The sequence below is a fragment of the Falco biarmicus genome, chromosome 11 (assembly GCF_023638135.1).
Source record: "Falco biarmicus isolate bFalBia1 chromosome 11, bFalBia1.pri, whole genome shotgun sequence".
NCBI classification, from domain to species: domain Eukaryota; kingdom Metazoa; phylum Chordata; class Aves; order Falconiformes; family Falconidae; genus Falco; species Falco biarmicus.
This window is the reverse complement of record NC_079298.1, coordinates 19,491,259-19,514,945: the sequence shown is the minus strand read 5'-3', so window position 1 is coordinate 19,514,945 and position 23,687 is coordinate 19,491,259. Positions and strand designations below refer to the sequence as shown.

General features: G+C 37.7%; 1 protein-coding gene across 4 annotated transcripts in view; it reads right to left on the bottom strand.

The window, feature by feature from the left end:
• The window catches only part of HS2ST1 (heparan sulfate 2-O-sulfotransferase 1), an 81,404-nt gene that overhangs the window by 21,900 nt on the left and 35,817 nt on the right, over window positions 1-23,687 (bottom strand). The gene's annotated exons all lie outside the window — the stretch shown is intronic.

Genomic DNA, 23,687 nt, shown 5'->3' with positions numbered 1-23,687 from the left:
ACCAGTATTTTAGCATTTTAATTTTTTTTCCTGCTGCTGAACAGTGAATACTTTTTGCTGATTCAGACACAGCTTTGTTCTGCTCTAGATAAGTATATACTTTAATATGATTTGTAATACAGATGTCAAAGCATCTTTTCTGATTCATTTATTGCGATATTGCCTTTAATAATGTATTCAAAGACACCTCCATTGGCCAACAGTGCACACTGAAGTCAGTCCCACAACAGTAACCTGTAATTCTCTGTATTGTGTTCTTACACGGGGTTTAGCTCTTTCTGGATGACACGCTTTTAACGGCAGCAGCTCTGGCCTTTACTTCCCTTGCTTCCTGTAACCCAGCTCCTTCTATTCTCTTTCAACACATCTCTTTAATTATAACATAAAATCACTTTTAAAGCAGAATCATTAAGCTGTGAACACCACTAGCCTGTAATTCCACATAAATTGTCTTCAACCACAAACTTCCATCTGTCTGAAATGCTTCAAAGCTTAAACTCACTCACTCTCTCATATGCTCGTATCTCACACCCCATAACTAAGTTACATCAGTATGAAAATGTTTGTAGAAAATGCTTATTGAGTATATCTCAATTTTCCACATGACATCTGTTGCTCCCCACTACATCAGTCACAGTTTTTGCTCCTTCCTTTCTCATTTGCCACCTCTCCCATCACTGCTGGCAAAGGTCCTGTTTTGGAAAGAGATGAGACAACAGACTCAGGTTTCTTCTGTCTGAAGACGGCTACAACAAAAAGGGACTGGCAACTCCCCCCTGCCTGCCAGTAACAGATCAGAGGAAGCATTTGGTAGGGGGCACAGTTAATCACATGGCTGCCCAAGGCTACACAGATACTGAATACCACCTAGAGAGGCGGAAATGAAACAAATTTAATTTGTATTTTCTACACCAGAGTAGTAGACCTCAGCTAGATTTGAATTGTAACTGCGCAGAGCTCCAGGGCTGATGAGGCTGGCTGGTGCAGAGGGAAGCTGCCCCTTCCACAACGAAGTAGTAAACATTTGTGAGAAACAGACATGATTTGCAAGAGGAGCAATGAGAAGTGTTCCTCTAATGAGGTATTTGAAACCACGATGATTCAAGAATTAGCATGATAAGTGCACTTTAAAGACTGTGCATAAGATATAAAAGATGCAATTAGCAGAAAGGCTATTACATATGATAACCTTCAACTCTGTACGGTGAGAAGGGAAAGCAAGAACGCACACAAGGAAGAGAACCTTCACAAGTGTCAAGTACACAGTTCTAACACCTAAAGAATAAGAAGGCTTTACATTTCAAATTAAAACAAATATTTATGATTAAGAACCACAATAATCTTCTTGAAATAACTATTTAACAATAGTTAAAACCCAAAAGCTGAGATGAAGCGCAGGATATAAACTGCAGAAGTGCAAAGGGAAGCTAAAGCCAGTGAGAAGCAGATACAGCAGCACCTGAAAGCGTCTACCCTGGTCAGCCACCCTAATGGCCAATTTCACTGTAGTCTGTTAATAACACAACAAGGAAAACTGCCAGTTTTGTAAAAATGCATGTTTCTTCCCACAGATGAGTAGTTTGCAGTTTTCCTCTGAAGTCGGAAGCTTTCTTTGTTACTTTCTGAAGTCAGTTTAACTCTTAAAATGGCACGTGATTTGATACATATGAATTATATTTATTTTTTTAATTATTCATTTGTGGAGGAGGAGGAGAACCAGTAATGGTCACAGGCAACTGAGAATAGTCTTTGGGATAACTAAGTTAATCAGGAGTTAAGAGAATTTGAGGAGTTGATGGGCCTTTGACTAACTACTTCATTTGCTCTTCTATGAAATTTAAGTATCTTTGGAAGCAGAAGTCCTGTAACGGTTGAAAAATGACCAGCTCTTACCTGCTTTTACAAGTGCAGTAGAAAATGCAATGTATGTTCTAATAACTTTTTACATGTAGAAGATAGGGAGGAAGACGATGTTAGGCATTTATTAAGTATATTTTGTTTACCAAAGAATAACCTTAGATGACAGCCCTGCAAATTTAACTTTGTTTATGAGAACTTGACTTAGATTGGTTTCTCTGAAGTCAATTAAAAAAAAATAATCAGGTTAGGTAATTTTTTTTCTATCTGAGATCCCGTGGACAAAATGATATCCTACAGTTTCACCACCTTCATTCCATTCTATTTAAACTTAATTTTGTAAGAAAAACATCTAGGCAAAATTATTGAGCTAAATGTGTAAACTGGGTTAAGACTGTCCACACTAAGTTTGATATCAATTTAAAAAGGTAAGCAGCATTTAAGAATGTAGTACTTCGAATACAAGAGATTTTCATAGTAATATAATACAGGATAATTTTAAGGCATAAAATACTCTGTCTCACACTTTTTTTTATTACTGCCTGTTTAGGTTCACTGTCATAAATAATGTAATTACTATACAGTCAGTAAAAATGCTGTTCTGCAGTTGTCCTACACACAAACTTTCATCAACTGCAAGGCCAGTTTGCACACAGGCAGCACCATGTAAGATCACTGTAATAAGGTTTACTACAGTGGTTATTTACCAGCAGAGGAATTACTTGCAGAAAGTCTTCAGTTGGCAGAAGCAGGTGTTTTGTAAACAACAGAACAAGCTCATTTTCCCACCTACTTGTCTACATGTTCTTCAAAATCCTCCTTTACCCCATTTCTGTAACTATCAGCATCTTCCCACAACTTACATTTCTTGAGCCACCCTTTCGTAGCAATAAACCAGAAAATACCATGGCTAGCAACAACTTGGTTTGACAGTGAGATGCTATCAGAAAATGACATATAATGGGCAAGTTATGTCTTCTCCTTCAGCAGAAACACTAATAGCAACATTCAATCTGTATGCCACCACTGATTATGGAAAAATTCAGAATTATTTATTTTCAAGACAACTGCCCTTTCAAGTTACAAGCTGTTTGTCAACAAGTTTAAAAAGCTATTAATACAAGAAGTAACGCCCGGTAGAGAAATCGACACACCACGTTTGATTGCTTAGCCATGTTTTGTTAGGATCTCAGCTAATAAAATCACCTGTGAAAATACACTGGACCCAAACATACCTATAAAAATATTTGAAAATCCAACCGGGCAATATTTACATAATTCTAGAAACCAATCACCCAACTGAAAAATATTTAAATAATTATAGAAACTAATCAATGTGATCATAAGCAATTATTTGTCTACATTTCTTGTACATTCAAACAAATGTCTTAGATACAACAAATTTATTAGCATTTATTTCAAATCCAAATGTTAACTGCATAATTATTGTCCCAAACAAAACAGAGTGGCATGGATTTTAACAACTTAAAAGTTAACAAAACCAAGCATTTCAAACTCCTTGCATTTTTCACAAAAACCCAAGAACCTCCTGCGATTTCTTAACAGGAAAATCTATCAAACCCAGAACGCTTCTTTCCCCTACCACTCTGGATGAGGGATACATTTTGAGCCTCGCTGGCTATCAAAGTCAAGTTAACCAAGCACCTGGAAGAATAATACAGAGCATGCCACTCTGCATCTCCAAACTATGTTTTCTGTCCCCTATGTCTATTTCCCTTCTGCACCCACCTATGGATATTATTTAGGCTCTCTCTTCAGTGTGTCTTCTGCGCCTGCCATGCTACCTGGTGAAACCTCCCACACGGGTGAGGACAGGCTCAGTCTTAAATTATAGCTCAGCTGCCTTCAAGCCTTACCCAACAGAAGAAAAAGTTGTGGATTCAAACTCCACTCACTTGCTGTGGTGGTGAAGGAACTCGACAGCTAGTATGGATAGCATCAACCCTGTGCAAACAGTTGCTCTGTATCCATGATACTGGATGCCATTTCAAACCAATAAGCAGGTTTCTTCCAATTGGGAACAATATTGAAGCCAGCTGACTCGGTGTCTCCGCTTTCCTTCCACCATGCTCCCAGGCCAATTAGGCAAGCAGCTGGTAGCCTGCGGCACCGAGCAGCTCTCAAGCTGTTTCCCTGCCCAAAAGCTGCATTAAACACACGATTGCCCTAAATACTGAACCAAAGCAGGACTGAAAACCCACTCACTATTGACTGCATTCTCCTCTGATGAAGAATGAAAACTGAACTGAACAGCGGCTTAAAAATGAACCATAATTACATAGCAAAGTTAATGTCCTGATTCATTTTCAAATTATATACACCCACCATACACACGTAGCCTCCATCCTTCACTGAAATGCAGCCCCCTCTGGGAGCTGTTTAACAGCATAGATCTTACAAACCAGCACAGTGCTGCTGTATGTGGGTATCGATACTTTGGGGACTGAGAGGAGGAGAGACAGAATCAATGGCGCTATGACAATTTATGGCCATGGAGGATTTGTGTCACTATACCCAGTTAAAAATGCAGGGAAAATATAGATTGAATTAATAAAAGATGCCTAAAGTTGAATTTGTTTAAGGTATCAGTATTAACATACCAACACTTTCCAAGACCTTTAAGAATAACAACTCTATCCCGCTCTAGTTTCAAGTCTTACTAACAGCAGAATCACCACATTGGTTCTTTAGCAGCTGCACGACTTAATGACCAACATGTATTTTGAGCAAGCCTTCAGTTTCTCCCAATTTTCTTTTCCTCTATGCAAATATTCCATGAACCTGCTGTCTCTCTACTGCTGATTAATGAATGTTTGTAATGTTCTCAAAGGCAGTTCTGGGTGAGCCACTGGGTGAGGGGAGTGCCAGAGGGGCAGCAAACCCTGCCTTCCCGCTGCGGTAACCGCAGCGCTCTTAAAACCAGTCCCGGGGACTTCAGATGAGATCTCAAGTGTGACTCCTTACCACCGTCTCTGACTGACCACCCTTAAAATCGTAACTAACTAGTTTGTTTCTCCATTAACATCTATAAATATACGTATTACAATCAACATTAAGAAACAAGGAAAGCGGGCTATGTGATAGAAGTATGAACTACTAGTCTTGCAATACCAGTCAGATAAGAAAACCTCCCATGTTTTCCTCCCCCTTCTAAAAATTAATTTGCCTTAGTGTCAAGAGATTCTAATGACTAATTCTAGAAATTTCATTCCAGCTTGGTTTTTTTCCCAGTAAGGCATGAAAAGAAACAGATATAAAAGATCTCCTGTAATAAACTGTAGTTCAGTGAACAATTAAAAGTCACTAACATTGCCAAAACATATTTTTTTTTAATAGTGGTTAATGCATTTTCAGAACAGAAAGAAAATGAAGTCAGACAGAAGAGAATTGTTTTCAAACTCCAACAAATGCAGATTGGAACTAGTTAAAAGCAAGGATAACTCCCCAAAAAACCCAACCCAGACCACCAAGGAGGCACCTCCAGCTAGGCACTGAGATTGTTAACTAAAATCTAATGCAGCAGCTGTCTGAAAATTAGAAGTAGTGATGCTGAAAAACCTGCTACAGTTTCATTAGCATTTGATACTCATCATTTAATTTCAAGATAGCATTTTTGCCAGGGCTTTATTTTGAACACATAAGTAGAAGCATATTGATTAGTGTGTAATATTGTTAAGGGTTTGACTTAAGCTTATAAAAAAAGTCTACCCAACAGTGAAATCACTGTCTTACATGCACATCCAAGCTGGTTTTAACATCAGAGCCTGCATTTCTCATTTTCCTGCAATTTTTTTTTAGTTGATCAACTGCATTTATAAGGAACAGAGTATTTCAGGATTAAGCTCTGAACAAGTATTTACTTTTTTATCTTTTTTTTTTTTAAAAAAAGCCAGCTAACATAAAAGCCTTACATATTTTTCTTCCAGCATTCTGTTGGGCAGAATATCTTAATGAAAGACTATGTTGTGGCCCTTTTTGACACAGGACCAGACACACCACGCATGTACTATGAAGTCAGTCTGGGTTTTAGCTACATAATACATAGGACAGGTAAGGGCCTGCATCTCAAGTCCCAGGAAGGGCGTAACTAAAAAAGAACCCATGAAAAGTCACAGATCTGATAAATCGCACTTATAGATTCAAATATTAGGTACCCCAACAAGCATGGTTATGGCTTACAGCAGACATATTTGTGTAAGAATATCCAATAAAACAAAAAAAAGGATATTTCATTCCACCAAATATGAAATTTCGAAAAATTTGTAAATTCTGGAAAAGGTGCATAAAAACACATCTTCAGCTGTAATTATAGCATCACTACTGCGACTTCTGAAAATTGCTAATAAACCTAATTACAAAGCTACATACAAATTTAGAGAAACATTTTAGGCAACATGGTGCAGCAGTAAAATTTAAAGATAAGCATATGTCAAACAGCTCCATAATCTCTCCAACTTCAGACTGAACTGTTTTGCTTGACAAGTGGTGAATTCCAGTTAATGAATTAGCGTGACAGCAAACACAATAGACACCATTTATCTTTTTTTCCTCCCAGTCACTTGCAATTTCTAGTTTCTTTAGGACAAGGAAACTTGAATAATAGATAGCTGTAAAGAGAAGGATGTAATCACACAAGAAAAAGGTTTGTGGCTTTTCAGAACCCCAAAACTGTCCATGAACTGTTACGAAGCACTGTGACTAAAACAGCAATGAAAAATACTTGCAAATCAAGGATTTGTTCTCTAAATAATAAACTGCAGCTGAGTATGTAACAGCAGGATTTGCTTTTACAGTGCCTTAATATCGTAATGCAGGACTTCAGTGTTAGCAAGAAAAGTTAATGGGACTGTTTTATACAAGGATACAGTTGTCACCAGCGTTTCACTATATAAATGTGCATGCATGTCACTCCTTCAAGCAAAATCCAATTCAAGTAATGAAAGAAAGCAAGATCAATATAGATCATCTGACTCCATTTAGTAAGGCAGCCTGGAGACTGTTTTGTTGTTTCTATACAAGCTTGCTCCAGACATACAATCATTTACTTTTTCTAAAAGGATACTGACTAGCATAAAAGCAAAAAGGATCACTAAGCTGTCTGTAAAAATCATTGAAAGACCTGGGTGTATGGACAATGCTGTATTACAGTAAGCCACCATCAGATTTAATGAAAGTAACTGGTAAGATATAGTGCTGTTTGCAACATATTCCACTCATACCACCCCTGCTTGTCTTCACAGCTCTTGGCTAAACTAACCTAATCTGGAAAACAGACTATTGCCAGCTGGTCTAGCAGCCAAAAACCAGCAAGATAGCAAACAGCACTGCCTTCTGATCAGAACAGCGGCTGACGTGGTTAAGGTAGAAGATTGTAAATATTTTATTAGGAATCTTAGGAAGTTATGAGTACCAAGAATAAACATGATAACTCTGTGTAGTACCAACAGATACAGCATGGTATTTGTTTAATTAACATTGGCTGTGTCTTAGCATTTACAGTGATAAGCATGATTTCTAACTTTAATGTAGTTATAGGAGTTTGTGTAAAGTCCTTTGAAAAAACAGAAATGAGTCTGCATGCTGAATGAGCCCCACTGCTATTAAGTCATAACAGATTCATTTTAATTACGTTTCTTAAATACTGACTAGATAAGCTCTTGATTACATATTTTGCTTTCTTTGTGAAAACCATTTATCTTGCTCTTAACTCATTATAGGAACTTCAGTTTAATTCTATACCCTGGTTGCTTCATATACAAATAAAAAGTATGTTTTATTTTTCCCCAAAACCTGCAAGTTTTTAATCGAGAGTTTTGCTAGCTCATGCAGCTTAAATATCAATGTATATATAAAAAAATACTGCTTTATCTGTTATTCTAATCTTAGGCTTGCAGACTATAGACCTCATCTGAGATGAAGATGAAAAATGATAAACATGAATAAAGATCAACTCTAACAACACACAGACCACTCAAAAATTACATTTCAGGAACCTCAAGCCATTTTAGATAAATGAAAGTACAAGAAAAACTCTTTTTTAATTAAATGCTAGAACTACAATGAACACTGAATTAAATAGTTTTTAACCTACCTCTGGAAATCTCTTCTTGCTATATCCTACACCTCTTCATACCTGGGGGTCCAGGCTATATTCAGGCAGAACTAGGAGAGCAAATACACGCAGTATCAACCTGGTTTCTACCTGAATAAAATAATCACCTGCTCTAAAGGTAGCCCTTCCCCTCTGACTTTCAGAGCATTACAAGGAGCAGTGGCCCAGTGGGTTCAAGGGGTTGGTAGAGGGAATATTACAAAGGAAAGCTTGCAAGTCCTAGCAATGTGTACCCTCCCAGGCCCTACCCGGGGAGTTTGAAATTGTGCCTTAGAGAACACTTGTGACACAACTAACCAGCTAATGCAAACCTTCCACATCCATCTTCTCCGTGCTAAGAAACTGAGCAGGCATGCTCAGCTCAAATATACTTGCACACCAACAATACTACCATAAAAACTCTTTTCAGTAGACACTGATCAGCAATATCAAAATTATATAAGCAAGAGCTTTATCTAGTTCCATGTCAGTGTGATGATATGGAGGCTCCTTCTTGCAAAAACAGAGACAGCCCAGGACTGGTGAGATGTGCAGTAAGGTGGTTTTGTACAAAAAACTTCCCACTAGTAAGCGAGCCAGCTGCTCACTGAGAGCCTCTGGGTGTTAATCCTGATTTAAATTGGATTAAGCTTTTTAATTAAAAGGAATTATTTTCCTACATGCATGAGAAATATTTTGTTCTTCCCCCAAATCAGTCCTTTTTTGCACAAGGATGACTATTTGATGAAAATTTGACCAGAACAAAAGGGCAAGCAATTCCCTTGCTGCATCTCAGGCAGCTGTTGCAAAAAGGTAACAAGAACTCCAGCCCCTTGCTCAGAGCTTTGGGGATACGGACTGTAGGGGATACAATAGATTTATACTCATCAATGTCTGACAGTGCTTCCCGACTAAAAGACACTACAGTAACCCATTATCAGAAGGTACATCATCGCTGAACTTACTAAAAGTCAGAATTGAAGAAACTTACGCTGGATAATGCAATGCCACTGAAATAAAAGTAAAGAAGAATTCCTACCGATACACCACCACCCCGACCACCCCCAGTAAAAACAGAGAAAAAAGGAATCAAGATTCTCTTTTTAGCATTTCAAATCCATTAAAATACTCATTCTACGAAGGCCCCTGGAACAATGAGAAAGTTAATTTAGCTTTACATATAATTTTGTTGGCAGCTGACGTAGAATTGCACAGTATATAAGAGCTGGCTGGTCTTGAAAACAAAAACCAAAAAGCAACCACCAGGAACATTCACGTATTTGGTCAGATTATTTTTTGCAGACATCAAGACTTTAAATTGTCATCTTTTATTTTATACAAGCAAAGTAATCTGCTTCTAACAATAGTCAATAGCCTAAACCATTTCTAATATGGCTGAAACCTGTAGAGCTCTGTAAGGGAATAATCCTTTTGCTGTCATTCAGACAGAAAGTGTTTTGAACTGTCAATACTGAGCCACCTAAGGTATTTTAACCTGATATTAAGCAATACGTTACACAGTCAGCACAGATGCGCGTAGCAATGCTAAAACTGTGTTTTGAAGCAAAGATCTGTTGAAACTTCACGGCCTATGTTCCCACCACATGAAGGTGTGTGACGCTGAGAACTGTGTGCTCTCACCAGGGATGCAGGTATTTGTCTCAGCTCAGCTTTCCCCAGAGAAGCTGTACAGCCGTAACACTTCCTTTCTACCCCAGTATTAAAGCTACAGAAGTCATCTAAAAAAGCTTTTCCTCTTTTTTCTTCACATCTCCCTACAAGAACCCTAAATTTCCTGAGCTGCTTTTTGTTTAAGTCTCCAGTGACCACAGATGGTTTCCATATATATATATTTATAAATTTGCCTTGCATTAAATCACCATCCTCAAATTCCGCTAGTCTCAGTTACTATTTTTGTGTATACGAATAGCAAGGCTAAAAAGTTCATTTTTATATTAACAAGCTGTAACCATGTAAGGATATTTTAATATCTGTTGGTACCTCAAATAAAGGACGTATGGAAAAACACACAAGTCCTCTTTTTTGCTATATGAAGTGGAAGTTACTTCTTCAGAGTGTTAAATCAGAAAGGTATTTTAAACCAAGCCATTACTGGGGGGGTTGAGGGTGTGTGTATTATAAACTTCTGTGGGAGGATATACCAATTGATACAGTTTTTGTAAGAAATAGCTTATTTGTCTGGGATACTTCAAAGCAAAAAATACCACTGGTGAATTCTGTTTCCAGGGAGATGACATATTACCTTCCAGAAACATGTCACACACTGAAGGTATTCTTCAGTCTGAGTGAGCAGAGGAAAACATGAAAAGGACTTCTCTGCCATGACACAGACCCTCTGGCAACACTGTCACATAAGGAATAAAATAAAATAAAATAACATATAAATAGAAATTTGACTCACAATCCTCAGCAGATTTAGTTGCAGTGGTTAGAAACGAACTACCCATGTACCAACAGAGCTCTAAAGACACCGTATCACGGTAGGAGCAATCCAGACATGAGTTTGGGCAGAAAAGAGGGAGCCAATAATCCTTCAGTGTACCACATGGTCCAAAGGAAGCTCCAGGATAAGCAAATAATAGTGAGAACGTGCGTATTCCCACCCTTCATCTCCTCAGTCACCGCTCTAGATCCACCCCATCAATAATTCCTGTCAAGTTTTAAGGTTATCCTCATCCCTTCGTGCCCTTTTCTCTTCAATGGACTTTTCTTCAAGGAAGGAACATCATCCCTTCTGCAAAGGCAATACAAAGGAACCAAGCAGCTGTGTATGGGAAAAAGAATGAAAGCTCCCACACAAGGACTTCAGTAAACTGGTACTCAAAAATAAATAATAGACAAACTTACAGTATTCGGTAACAAATGATTTAGCAGTACAGTATGCCCACTACAGAATAGCATCTGCATACCAGTCTCCTTCAACTGCCTTATCTCACATCTTCTTAAACCTTCCAGTTATTTGCCACATCATCTTCCTCTGATAGCTACAGCCTCTCCTCACAGTCTCCTGGCACTCTGCTAATAATCATACACCACTGCCCATGGTTTCCCATGAATCATTTAAACTCATAATGACCTGCTCGGATACAGGAAGGATTACATTTCTACTGCCTCCTTGGAAGGCTAGTGTTAATGCACTTCTCCCAAAACCTGACATCTACAAACGCTTTTTAAAGACATACAAAGAAGCCACATTGCTAGTGCACATTTTTCAAGTGCAAAATCACTTGGCCTTTTGATTAAAGCACCTTTTTTTTTTTTTTTTAATACACAATTTATCCTTCAAAAGGAAATACTTTGGCTGCCTGTAAGTTGTAAACAAATACCTCTCTTGCTCATACTAAAATAACTTCTGAAGTCTTACTGCTTTTACGCTCCCAGATAAAAGCAACTTCTCGTAGTTTCTGAACAGCCACCTCAAAATATTTTCACGCTTCTCTTGACACCTAATTCATACCATGCTACCTTCTCAGGAAGGAGAGGATATCATGGGCTGACATCAATCTGGAGGACTAAAACTGACTTAGGGTAAAAATTCTCACTATGTTTCAAACATCACCATACCAATGAGAAAATGGGTCACTTCTTATCAAAAGAAAATTCTGTATTGAAATTGTTATAGATCAGGATTTCACATCTCTGTACGCTACTAGCCTATGGCCAACTGAGAAGATAAGAGAACTCTCAAGCAAGATACAGAGCCGTACTTCAGTATGTATGTATATATCTAATTTTTTCAGCAAAATTACGTTAAATTTAAAACAGGTTATTCTGTCCAAGTGGCCTGCCCTCAAATGTGGACACATTACCACAGTGATAATTTGATTAAACCAGTAGCCGCTTCTTCCAGAGCCTACAGAAAAGGCCACCCTCTGTAGTCAGTTACAAGCCTGCAAATTCAAGTAGGAGAAATTTCATTTGACCTTAGATGTGCCACTTAAAACAAATATCTGCAACTTCAGTAATTTCTGTATGCCCCGTAAACTGTTTCTAACCTGTGCTCCATCTGAGGTACAATTTCTGTAATGCATTAACGTCTGAAAGCTAAATTTACAAATGTACATGGTATGCGTTATTTCAAAATGTAACACGTTTCCAAACGGCAGGTTTCTCTTGAACAAAAAAAACCTGAGCTGCCACAGCTCTGTTCTGCTTTTGTGTCTTCCAACTGCTCAGAGCGGGGAAAAAAAAATATGTAGTTTTAAGTGTTGTGGAGTTTTGGTTTTGTTTTTAAATCATGGCTCTCAACATCTTTGAAGCAAAAGAGTTTCACGCTGCTTCTCTCTGAGGAGGAAAACATGAGTCTGCATCAGAACACAACAGACGTCTCTCCTGACATCAGAGGAAAGCTGTCGCAAGCCGCTGTGATGTGACTGGCAATGGGGTAATTGACAGAAGTTTAATGGCGCTGTCTAGCCCAACAGAGCTGTGGGAGTCAGACTAGCTGTCTCTGCACATCTGTTGTGGGCATAAGCATTTGAGAACAATCCCTGCTTTCAGCCCAGATACTAACTCACTCAGTATATTCATCAAAAAAGCAGTTGAATCCAATGGCATTCATTTTACAAAATGATAGATCCGTACTCCTTCACGACTACATACATGAATAGTTCCAAACTCCGAACTTCAGATGGATTACTACCTCCTTCTCTGCAAATGGTCACCCTGTGCAAAACGTACAGCCACGGGAGACAAACCATAGGAAATTAGCTTATCTATAGAGAACATTTTTTAATTGATAACAACTGAACTGCAAACCCCACAAAAATTCAGATTCATGCCATTAAAATGTCTGCAACTAACTGTCTGGGTGAAAGGAAATCTAACATGGATAGAAAACAAGTTTCTTTTTAGGAAGCAAGAGCTCTTTATAACAATTATTTAGGCTATTAGAAAGCTAATCCTCACTGGGGGCAGCACAGCTCTGCCCTGGAGAGGTACTTCCAGCCCCATTCGCAGGTCACAGACAGTGTCCTGCCTCGTTTAATACACACTACAGTTGTCCCTAAGTTAGTCCTGAGGTGATAAACATTAAACCAATTTTCATGTTAATTTTATTATTCAGATTATCATTAAATGTGAAAGACGGAAATTCCCAGGCAGTAAAGACATGTAAAGGCAATTTGATTGCAAAGTTTATAAAGAAAAGCGACAATAATTTATCATAGATTTGTAGTTTGGGTTGGAAGGGATCTTTAAAGGTCACCTAGTCCACTACCCCTGCAATGATTTACGGTCAGTTGTACAAAAATCAAGACTGGCATGTGATGAAGAGCATGAATAACACAGGTAATTTTTTTTCATTTGCCTTCTTGTTTTCCCACCATACGGATACACCTGGTTCCCATTACCAACCCTTTCTTCCCAGCTGTGAAGGACGCAAACTTTCATTTTAAAACATATGCTGACAAACATCTTTAGGGAGCTAGTGTTTTAATAGTTACATCAATTACTCTTAATACTTGAGGAAATCACTTGAGTTGTCAAAATTAAAATTATATCTGTTATTGTAAATGCTCTTTAATCTAGTCCTCACTATCTGGGAAACACCGCAGAGATCACAAAAGTTAGCTACTGAGAAACATCTCAGCAACAATTTTCTGTTTCTGCTGCCTTCTTTTTCTTTACCTCTGAATCTAAGGGTGCATTCTATTTTCTTATTTTACTGTGGTAGTACAACTATTCAAACCTTTCTTTTAAAAAATACTGGCACTAGAAAAATGAGGCACTATCTTAAGGTTAATTAGTGGAAAATTTTGCATCAAGGAAGCTGTCTGTGAAATTAGTTACTTTTCCTCAAAATTAAATGAAGCACTCATTAAAAAAATAATTAGTATGTACAACAATCTCTTGAAAGCCTATCTCCTGCTATAGGACAGACATTTCTATTGGGCAGCAATCTGGACTGCATTATAAAACACTATTATACATGAACAGATGGAAATCATAAAATGATATTTAGCTACAGATTTCCTGTCAGAAACTTATATAAAAAGAAGGGGAGGAAATATGTTCAACATTTTCTATTAGCCAACATCAAATCACTGAAAAAAATCAGAGGAATCCATGTAATGCCTGTGACACAGCAACTTATTTTTAACCCATATTTTTTCAAGTCCCTTGCATATAAAGATAGGCATAAATAAGACTATATTTTCACCTTTAAGCAGACAACATAGGATCAAAACCAATAAAGTAGCCACCAAAGAACTTTCATGACAATGCATTTCAGCTGCAGTCAAAAATTAAGACTTCTCAGGTTTGAATTCTTACTTCTGGCTGAACATCTGTGGAAGTCAGTCAAGCCCTACAGAGCTTCACAGATTTGTCTGAAGGGCTGATTATAGGATCAAGGACCAGAAACATATTAAACTTTCCCATTATAAGCTGTAATGAACTGTCTTAGCTAGAATAGCAAACACATTGTTTATTTCATTCAGATGTGAAAGTTACTCCAGTTGCAAAGATCAAGGTGCATAACACCAACTTACTATGAAAATAAACTGCTCCCTTAGTTTAAGGGCAAAGTATTATCAGCTGTTGCAATCAATACAACTACTTTGAAATACAGTCTTGTCTTGGATTACACTTAATGAGAACCTTTTGCTTCATTGCCAGGACTTTAAAACCCAGTAAATATTAATGCAATTAAAGCGCAATACAGACATCATTATAGAAAGGTTATAGTAAAAATCCAATGTCAGAATAACAGTTGCTGAACATGCCATCCAAGAGGAATGTGGGGGTAAAGGAGGTAAGATACAGAGTGAAGGGTGAGGCACTCCTTGAAGTACCTAGCATACTTCATTAAATAGATTGGGTTCAGTTTATTGTTCAATATAAATCAGTCATCGGAGTTGTATTCCACAACTGATAAATTGATAAAGCTACCTGAAAACTAGCAAATCTCCAAAATATTTCATCAAGACTTCAGAACACATTAAGTACTACACAAACGTTTCCTTTAGCAAGTCAATAGTAGCATAAGTTTTTTAGTCTGTACATAGACTGAATTTGCTATTTTCTTCCTAGACTCGCCAGTGAAAGCTTTGAACGCTATTTTCCCACACATTCAGCTTCTTTTATTTCACCTCCCTTTCTGCACGAATGCAATACAAGCTGAGAAGCATACAGACTTACTCCTGTTTCAATGGTCTTAAAGACAAACCAATCTTCAAGATCACTGATGACCTCCAAAAGGATTTAAATAAGAGGGCCTTACTATTAATTACTCCAAACTAACAACAGTTAGGGCTTCAAGCACATCCAAGCCAACATTCTTAATTCCCCAATCAATGTGGTGAATTCAGGATGTCAAAGTACATTAAACATGGGAGGAAGGAGAGAAATTGGAATGAAAAAATAACGTCCAATTTGTCTATCAATTAGAAAATGCTGTATTATTCCATCCTCAACTAAAGAGCAAACTTTGTACGTAGAATTTCTTATTTGTACATACAGACACATACAGTTGCACAGAAGTTCAAAAAGCCTAGGTTATTTTGGTGAGAGCTGGGAATAGAGTCTACACAGAAAGTAAACCTGGCAGCACACAGCTATCTTGAGCTTACCATTGGGAAGGGCATCAGAATTCTGCAATATATGTTTGGATACGGTTAATAATGCTAGTCATTTATAATTAACAGTGTTTTCCTTTCATTTTATATTATGTAGCTGAATAACAACTCTCCTGTTAACCCAAACAAGAGAGGAGTCTTAGGCTTTATTGGAAACCACCATTAAAACACAACCGTAGTTCTAGCAAGTGAAGTTAATGAAAAAAAAAAAAACAGCCAGAAAACCACTAAAAAAGGTGGGAAATGATCCCAGACAGCAGAAAAATAGACCCCCATATAGAATGAAAGAACGGCAGACACCCTGAGCTCTAACCAGGGGCACTGAAGGTAAAGAAACAGTGCTAGTTCCATACAAAAAAACCCAGGAGTTTCAGAAGCTTTTAAAGTTTTTTTAGGTAGCTTTTAACATGCTTGAATGAGAACAGTCTGAGGCCAGGAAGCAGTGACAGGCCTGAGGATCCCATCTTCCAACCATCGGGCTTATGCAATCAACTGCCTCAGCCTTTTTTCTGCGGTTGCTTTATCAAAGAATGAACACAAATACTTGTTTATAAAGCCTCAGGAATTTGAGGGGGAATGGACATTTGGCTTTCTCTATACAGAAGAATGATAGTCTTCATCTATCTTTTTATATGTAAGGCAGTTGAGATAACATTAGGTCTTGTCTTAATGGATTTTGGTTTAGTATCTTCCAACTCAGAGGTAATATAACATGACATACAAAAGGCTCGTGAAGCAGGCTGAAAACACTGGGGACATCACTTTAGCTCCCCTTAAACTCCCTCCAAGCACAAACTTCTGCTCTACAGAATGTAACTGTTTCTATAAAAATAATCAAGACATTTCTTTGCCCATTTATTAGAGACTGAAAAAAGAACCAAGTATACAGAGCCACTGATCTGTTCAGAGAAAGTACACTGGTATTCAGCAATATATCAAAGTGAGGAACCAGAGGATCTTTCAATACACTTGGTATTTGTGCTGGCGGACCAAAGTAAACAAGTTTTTTGATTGCAGACCTGTAAACTAAAGGGAAGGAATATAACATCCAACTCCTTTCTTCTCAAAGCACTGCCACTGGGAAGACAGAGCATTTACTTCTTCTTGGGGAAAAAAAGATACAGTACCCAGTTATAGTACCTCCTGAAAAAACCCACCCCAAAACAAAAAAAAACCCACCCAAAATAATTCCCTGCCACCAACATAAAAAACTGCATACCAGTACACAATTATACAAAGTACTTTGTAATAAAGCCCACAGTTGTGAGTTTTCAGCTATGATGGCCCTATTTGTGTTCTATCCACAGGTATTGGTGTCTCCTCAAACACACCTCGTCTGCCTTCACTGCCTTCATGTCAAGCACCAACCCTTTAGCTCTTCAGCTTCCAGTGTCAAACCTCCCCAGTATTCCCTAAACTCCCCTCCTTCTTATTAAGCATGCTGAAGCTCCTACTCCCCTGTCTTAAATACTCCCAAATGTTAAGACACATCCAAGTTGCTTTGCCTAGTTTCCATCCACAATTAAAAACAAAGCAACTGGAATAAAGAAGCTAAACACTTATGGATAGAAACTTTCTTCTTATCTAAGAAAATCCACACTTCATCTATTGATGCAGAAGCAGTCCCCAGATTATGATAATGCCAGTCGCAAGACAACTCCCCTGAACAAACACACCTACAGAAAAGAAACAAGAATTATGCATTTTGCAGCTAAAAGAAGAGTTTTGTTCTTTGCATTTCACAAATTCTGTCCCATAGCAAACACTTGCTGCCTCAGCTGCAATTTTGAAATGTTTTATTAGAGATTTATCTTCAGGAATACATGGATGCTTCCTGGAAAGATTTCACTTTCACTCTGAAGAAGCTGTGAATGCTAGACAAACAAAAATCACTTGGAAATCTTTATTATTAAGCTCTCTTACATATATCAAGGTCTGGGTAATCACTACACTGTGACAAATTGAACTATTGGGTTTTTTTCCAGTTGTTTTTGTTTTCTGCTCCATGCTATATTTTTAGACATTTATATCCCAACCCAAGTTAGTCATATGCATTTTTTATGCCTGTATTTTTCTAAAAAAGAATAAAAACAACAACAACAAAAAAAAGGAAAATTCTCATACAGGATAAATAAACACTGGTATAGCAAGCATGGTAATGACTAACACATAGACTAGATGCTTGAAACTGTTACTTCAATCATAGTTTCCCTATTCAGCTGTTCTGTAAAATGAAACCAACCCTTGACTGACAAAACAATAAAAAAAAAGTCAAATTAAAAGAATTTTTCAAGCTCCAGATATGTAACATTCTGCTGCTCATACTGGTGGTGTATAATTATGCAGAACAGATATAGCATATTTATGCAAATGAAACTTACGCTAAGGGATCAATTTCTCCATCCTTGAAGTACAGAGATCCAGTGGAATATCTAATGACACCAGAATCAGAACATCCCCTGAGTGCAAAAAAATTTTGCCAGTAAAAAAATTTAATAATGCTCATGTATATTTGAAAGAATGAATTAAAGACACTAGACTTCTGATTTCAAAGCGCAAATACTCCATCACTTTTCCTTCTCTCACCATGAGAGTCCATTGTCAATACCTACTTTGGAAGCAGCATTACACATCGGCTTGCAATGCTCTTCCCAGCACTGTCTGAATTTTTAGATTACTCAGACCCTTCAGAGGTTCACCACAGTGAATTGCTAATTCATTCCTTTTCAGAAAGAACCTGGACTGTCAGAACATTGCAGTTCCTCCTTGAAACAAAATCTTCACATTACACACCATCATATTCTCATTATGCAACTGCAGCTACTATGTACATGTACTATGTACAATGGTTCGTAAACCAGTCAAACCCTCTGTAAAATCAAAACCAGTAACTGTCTTTACAAGGCTGCTCATTAAACTTGTGACATTAAACATTAAACATTTGCTACTAGAGTGTCTGCTTCTATCAAAGCATTTGTAGGAAAGGTGACAGCAGATATACATACTTTTGTTTGGCTTGCCTAAAATTCCAGATGTCAGTGCAATATTTGTTTGCTCCTTTGGACACTTGGTTACTGTACAGAAGAGCTCAGATAGACACAGCAGAGGCTGGGAAGTACCATTCCATCCCAGGAATGAGGAACGGGCCATGTGTCAGCCCTACCTCCCATCTCAGCCTCCTAACACTCCTGTTGGTGGCTTAAGCCAGTATGGTAAACCATAAACCAGTGACAAACTTTCAACAAAGACACAGCTGTGAGCTGAAGGAAACTAGGACACATGCACTTTTTCAACAGCTGCATCAAAATACAGCAAAATTCATCTATCAGGCCCAAAGAATGACTCTCAGTTTGATCCTCTCGTGATTTTTGCTTCATGTGGGAAGCAACGCCATGGGTGAAGAGAAAGTTCTGAGAGAAAGGCATTGTGCCAAAACTGCCTGGCGCTATGGAAATGTCATAGCCATTCGGACTGGAAAAAAAGAAGTTTGGGATGGCAAAAGCCAGATCAGTATTTGTTTTGCACAAAGGCAATCAAGAGAAATTTTTGAAGTTTTCTCAGTAAATCCATGGGCTCTAAATCAAACAATTCACAAAAACGAAGTCACCATATATAGATGAAGATTACCAAGAGAAAGTAGTCTTCGTTTTGCTGTTACCAGTATTAGTTTTTTCCTGCTGCTGTCCTACAGCTGTACACACAGACATGTTTCTTTTTCAAAAGAAATCAAGTTGTGCGAGCTTACTGCAGAGTAAAAGGTGCAGCCTGAAGCGCAGTGTTTTAACACCGATAATGGATGATTTATCTCAGTGAGAAGCCGACAGAAAACAGTGAGAACCTGTTGGAACGAAGATCATGACAGAATTGCTTCATACAGTCTGCATATGATTTTTATGACAATTAAACACTGGGAGACAGTTGGACTACTACATTAACTGATACCTGATTCTAGTCATATTGGAACCGCGTTGATATTCCAAAGCAGCCCAAAAGAACCATTACGGACACAATTGGCAGCAACAGATGAAAGATGCTGTCACAGAAGCACTAACAACCCAAGCCTGTGCTTCAAATGACTTGCTAAACACCATTCAGGAATCCAACAGATAACACAGTCCATTTATACAGCTGATATTTCCCTCATAATCCAGTTCTTACAATATGCCAGAAAGCATACAACGCCCTGTAGCCTTGCTCTGTTTGCACTGAAAAATGAGAAAAGCACATTTTAGCTTCTTCTGAAAGATTGAAGTGGGGAGACAGATGCAGAGCATGCTCTTCTCTTTTAAAAATAAACAACAGTAATTAAGAAAGCAAAGTATCAATGTGGTATGTTGGGGTTTTTTTCCTTAGTCCAACCTCTTTTTCCTATATTCTCATCCTTCTCATTTTTCATCTTTCCATTCTACTTTCCTGTGCAATGCCACATCATCTTCTGGCCCAAATATTCTATTCTCACAGTGGGAACCAACACACATTTCTCTTACTGCAAAATCTCCACCTGGCAGGAGCTTCTTTTCCCCCTGATTCCAGAAAGGTGAATGCTAACTTTTAGGTTGTCAATTAATAAAACAATGAAATACACGACACTCTTAGAATAGGAAGCAAAAGAAAAACAACACACCACACACCACAAACCAACACAAAGCCCAAACAAAAACCAAAAAGAGGCAAATAATAATAATAATAACTATATAGTCAAAACAGGTTGCCTGTGACTGACATTTTCTTTTTCTGTTGAAGTGTCACACATTATTTTCTTATGCTTCCTTTCAGAATTTTGTTTTACTATCAACTTTAAGCTGATTATACTTCCACTTTAACACTGGAGAAAGGAGAAAAAAAGACAAGAAAAGGAAAATACCAACAAAATACCTGCTTCCTTTAGACTTTGAGACAAAAATCTTTAAAGATGTTTATAAGCACTTGTTATTCTCCGGTTGCAAAGATGAAGTGGTACCAAACTAGCAGAAAAGAATTATCACTCCATGAATAGCTAAAAATGGCAAGTAATCATCTAAATTAAAAAGGTTGAGAAAGATTAGGGAAAGTTCATATAAGATTTATGTCCAGAGAGCAAGCAATAGGAATGACTTATAAAATATCCATCTATAAAACATCTTAAAAGAACATTTAATACAGAGTTTGTAGAAGGGACAGTTAATACCAGTTTTCACTGTGACAGTAGCTTGTAGTTTAAACTAGCCGTTAAATTTGTGTTAAGAGACATGCACACACTAAAAATTAAATTTAAGTCCTGCCCTTTTCCAAATGCTAAGAACAAGTGCTTGATTAACATTATGTAAATGTACTCCTATTTTGATCATGACCAAGCAGAAAATGTTCATTAAGATGCAAACACAATATGCTGAGAAAGTGTCAGTCCACTTCTTTTGCAAATTATTCATTAGGAGTCAGGCACTACATTAACACAATTAAATTTCTATGACAATAAATACACACAGATCCAAAGATTAACGCGGGATGAAATGATGGGAACACTTGCATTTTGAGACCAACTTTAATATACTGCTACATAAAGTTTCACAACTCATGATGGTCTGATCTGCATGTGTATTCAATGGCTAGATTTTTTTGGCTTTTCCCCAGGAGTGCTATTAATTTAGTCAAAAGTTTGCAAAACATTTTGATAAAAACTGCTGCATATTTAGTTTTTATACAATAAACAGTAAAACTACTACTGCTACAGTTAGACAGTTATAGTCTGATGTTTATACTGCACTGGAAAATAGAAACCAAAACTAGTGAATAAGCTTATAAAGACTAAATAGAAAATGTGCTTTTTCATAGCTTTAAATGAACATTAAAAGAAGAGAATAAATGCCAGTCATGGAACAGGTATTTCAAAGTAACAGCAAAATTAATAGAGTTTCTGGTTTTAAGTTACTTCTTGCAAAAATCTTCACAGGTGTGATCAGAGAAGCTATTTAACACATCAAAGGAATCTACACGGGTGCTTTTAAAGCAGCTCCACAAGGATGGCACCAAGTTTTCATGGTTGGCTGGGCCTCAGATCAACTCAACATACAGAAGCAATTCCTTCCCTGCTCCTTCCTCCAGCTACACTCCCAGATGCCACAACTGGCAGAGCAGTTAGAGGGAATGTACCTGGCAAGAACTTTATTCTTTGCAAAACTAATTTCCGTGTGAGTTTCTGATAGCTCACGGTACTTGATTGCCCAACTCTGTTCCTAAAAATGTCTCTCCAAATCTACAGTGATTTCTTCCCCCCCTTTGGAGTACCACAAAGGGCTGGAATGTTGCAACAGAGCTGCTCTTTCCTCCCCAGAATCTGCTCTTCTTTCTCCTCTTCCACTTCTGGTGAGAGGCAAACAACCCACCACGGTGTAATAACTAAATTTAGAAATGAGTGCAACTATTTACTAAATGAATATTGGCCTCAAAGCTTAAATTCCTAGCAAGGAGAGTGTTTTTAATGTTGAACAGGGACTATTTCATAGAAATAGTGAGAAAGAGTAACACAGCTGATGCCAAGAAAATTTCATTGCATTTATCTATAGCTATTCGGTTCTGAGCTGGTATACTCCTAAAATGAAATACCCTTCTCTATGAAAGATTTTGAAAAGTAGAGAAAAAAAAGGAAGTATTTCTAAAAAGAACCTAACTAGTAGTATACAATTGTCCTTAACTTGACCATTGTGTCTAGAGCATTTTAGAGCCAAGTGCTGCTTTCTTGTATCTTAGGAGTTTCTGGAAGGACCATGACGGCCACATCTGCCATGAAACCTGCACAGTCCCAGAATTTATGGATTTAATATCCCAAAAATCCTTTGAGATTGGAAGATGTATCTTTATTTTATAAACAAGGAAGCATAGCACAAAGAAGCTGTTTGCGCATGCGTACGCACACACCCCAGAATTTAAAGCTAGGCTGTGTAAATCCTGGGCTCAGACCTTAATCGTAGCATCAATTTGACTTGTCACAGTTCTCTGCAGCTCTGACTGATCCAAAGAAGCTGCTGATATTTCAAGGCAGGTGTCTTGCAATCTTATTCAAGTTTGTTTCTCAGAACAAGACCTTCAGCTGCACACCAGAATGCACATTTTATTTTCTACTTCTTCACCAGAATGTTTTGTCAAACAGCTAGATAAGATTTATTTTGCTGCAGTATCACCTTATGCCCTGTTTTGCTACTAATGCAGCTCTCTAATATGCATAAAATTACCTGTATGGGCACTTGACACTGAAGTAGCTGGATTAAAAGGACACATTGTACTACATCTGAATCTTGCATGCAGCAGAGAGTCAAGATAGCAGTGAAGCTGACACTCGCTGCAGATAATTCAATTACATTACTGCATAAAGCGCAATACCTTATCAAAATCAGTTAAGTCACTGGTGTCCTTTGAGGATGACAGCAGGCATCACACAACTCTCAGAAAAAAAATTCTGTCATCAAAAGTTTACCTTTCTCTACTCATTTATCTTGTGCACTTCAAGTTACACAAAAAGATATACGTGAGGAAAAAAATAAAAATGGGTGAGCAAGTGTTCAGTCTCTGAAGTGTCAGGTCTGACAAGAAGTGACACTTTCCAAACTAATTACAGTTTTCGAGAATTGTGCTTAGTTAAACTTAACTATACTAATTAGGCCCCTTGAGAGAAAAAGGATAGCTGGCTTTGAAAGATTCTATTAGCATGGGACCAAGTTGCTAGTACCTGTATAGAGACAACGTGGCATATGTGAAGGGTTAGCAGGGGGGAAAAAAGCGACAAAAATCAGTGTCTCTACCAACTATAAGGTTTATTCAATCAAATGTTAAATTTCAGTTATCAAGACTTGTCTTACCCAGACGTCTTGTAATAAGCCCCAAGATATTAGTGGTATGGTACTACGTTGCAATTAGATGTTTATTCATCAATTCTTTGAGAATTCGTCCTTGTATTTTAGTTCCACCAACATGGTTTCCACATGGACAAAGAGAGTACCAGACTGAATAAAATACATGTTGTAACTATACATACACAAAATTAATGTACTTTGATGTACTTTTCTGAGTGTCCCTTGAGACTTGCAAGCTTTAGTTACTGCTCTAGCAAGGTCTCCTACCATGTGATGTCTGTTGCTCTTTATCAG